This window comes from Petaurus breviceps, unplaced genomic scaffold (genome assembly GCF_028583685.1).
Source record: "Petaurus breviceps papuanus isolate PSGF00001 unplaced genomic scaffold, PetGlider_PUasm1.0 186, whole genome shotgun sequence".
Taxonomy (NCBI): Eukaryota; Metazoa; Chordata; class Mammalia; order Diprotodontia; family Petauridae; genus Petaurus; species Petaurus breviceps.
Genome location: NW_027185798.1, coordinates 31,828,734 through 31,831,420, shown reverse-complemented (window position 1 = coordinate 31,831,420; position 2,687 = coordinate 31,828,734). Strand labels below are relative to the sequence as shown.

General features: G+C 46.5%; 1 protein-coding gene across 1 annotated transcript in view; it reads left to right on the top strand.

The window, feature by feature from the left end:
- The window catches only part of BNIPL (BCL2 interacting protein like), a 479,949-nt gene that overhangs the window by 362,908 nt on the left and 114,354 nt on the right, over nucleotides 1-2,687 (top strand). The window lies entirely within an intron of this gene.

Here is a 2,687-nt window from a genome sequence, read left to right as displayed (position 1 = left end):
CTGGGCTGGGCCGGGCCCGGCGGGGACGGGGGCGGAGCAGGGGTGAGGGTGGGGGTGGGGGGTCTGCTACAAACCTTAGCAATCAATGGCCGAGCCACAGATCGAACCCCCACCCACCCCCGCCTCAGCCATGCTGCTGGGATAGGGGACCTTCTGGGTGGTCAGAAAACAGATTCCTCCCTAGTGCTTCCTGGCCGCCCCACCCCACCCCCATCCTTCCTAGCTAAGCCCCCCAGGTAGAAATGGGATCTTGGACTTGGGGGAAAATGTGCGTTTGTCACTTGAATTCAAAGCCCATCGAATTTGGGTGAGTGGCTTCCCAAAGCAAAGTTGCAAAGGTCAGTGGACTTTTCTGACCACAAAGATCACTCAAATATTTGAACAGGAGAAAGGTTGACTTGCAAAAGACTAGTGGGCATGGCCTTGGTACTGGGCTAAACTTATCTCTGGGGCACAGAAAAGCTCCGAATACTATTTAGGCAAGTTAGAATAATAAAAATGGAAAGTAACGGTAGTACCCTATGCCATTCACCATTCACTATTCACTCAGTTGGACCCTTTGCCCTAGGTACAGATGTATGCTTACATAGTTTCAGCCCAATTGCCTCAGTCTCCAGTTCCCCCAACTGGTGATTTCAGCACGTTTCTTATCCTATCTTCCCTGTAGGATTTGAGTTGAAAGAGTCGGTGTTGGCTGGTGATCCTCCGCAATTTGATGTTGGAGTGTCTGGGTCTCAGGGCACCCCCAAACTCTCTGAGAAAGATGCAAATAAGCATGGTCGACATACTCTCTAAGGGTCAAGGGTCATATCCATCTCCATCACCTCTTGTCTGACAATATCAGGCATCACCAATTCTTGTCTGACATCCTTTCATGAGACTTAAGTGTAGAGGGAGAAAGGATCGGGAGTTTCCTTTGAATTAACTTGTTAATCTTTCTGCAGAGGTGTGCTAGCCCAAACTTGAACATTTATATTCCCACCGTTAGAGAGCCCATTAGTCTCTAAGAAGGAGACTCCCCAGATGCCCTTCTTTCCTCTGCTTCCCCAGCTCTAAAACCTATTTTCCACCTACTTCTTGGTAGAACTTGTTCATAAGCCCTCCTGGCCAAGTCCAGGGTCCCACTGCCCTCTAACACTAACATTTTTCCAGCCCCCTTTCCAATTTTAATTCTCTTAGGTTCCCTTTCTCTGTTGTGTCCACACAACCTGGATTTTCTGGGACAGTCACAAAAACGGTTTAAGAAGAGAAATAATAAATTTTTGTAAAAGGGATATCCATTTTCAGACCATGCACCTCAATTTTTTTGGTCTGAAACAAAGATCACTGTATATACCTTATTAGTTCTACTCTCCCAGATTTCCAGCTCTTAATTTCTCTCTAGATAGATAGATATAGATGTAGATGTATTTTTTTAGCCTGTTCTCCATATTTCACCAATTCCCCATCTGCCTTTTCTAGCATTTTCCCTACTCCAGAGTCCCAGTTCTTTCTCTAGCCCTCCATAACCTCTTGTACCCCAGACCTTATTTAGCTGTGGTCTTCAGAGTTCCTCCTCCTCTGACTCCCTTCCATTCCCTGAAACTGCCTGGTACCAGGTACACAGAGTTCCTCTTCTAGAACCCTACTGTCCCAGACTTCTTTCCCTATCCTATCCTATCCTATCCTCACTCCTTTAGCAAATTACTCAGGGTAGATGTGTTTGCTCCTTCCAGGCCCTCTCACAGTTCTGCTCCCTCTACTGTTCAAACTCGAAAGGTTTCCCTTTTGCCTTGCATTCATTCTCCTCCGCAAGCTAGCTCCCAGCATACCCAATTATTTCTCTACCCTTTCAGTTTTCCATTCCACAACTACTTTCCGCCTGCCTTCCACAATTCCTTCCAGCCCACTCTCAGAGCTCAGCTGCCAGCTGTATTTGGAAGAGGGGCATGCAGTCAGGCACTAGACATTCGATTTTCCCAATGGTACCTGCTACTTCCAAATCTCTATTCTTTCCCCACCCTGTTCCTTTCTGTCTCTATTTCAGGAGAACAGGATACTAATAACTTTTCTGGGGGGGTGGGGCGTGTGTGTGTGTGTGTGTGTGTGTGTGTGTGTGTGTGTGTGTGTGTGTTCTGAGGCAGTAGAACTACTCGGCCAGGGAGTTCAGCCAGGGGCCTGAAAAATAAAGATAATGATTATAACCCTTGCTGCCTGTGAAGGAGGGTGTAGCAGCAAGCACCCCAAGCGCGTTCTCAGGGTTTGCAGCTACCACAGGTTCTTGGATCTGCTTTGTTAAAGGAAAGCAACTCAAAATGGGTTAACAAGCTTACTATATAATCAGTCAGACATATATCGTTTACCTTGTTCAGGAGAAAAGGTCAGCACCCTGAACCTCAAAGTATACAGGCATAATTATCAAGACAGAAACATCAAGTAGACAGATTTCCAACTGTCCAACCATTACATCCATACCCAGTCAACATCTGGGTTTCCACATTCTGGGTTTTTCAAAGCCGGGGGACTCTCAACAACGGCTTTCCAGAATTCAGATCAAATCACAGAACACTTCACAAAGTGAGTCCCAAAACAAAGTTACACATCAGGGCTTATATAGCCTTCTCCTGGCTCAGAGAATGTAACAACCTTATTGACTCACTGGCCAATCAAGAAGTATCTACTGAAAAACAAGCCTCCCACCCCAGGCT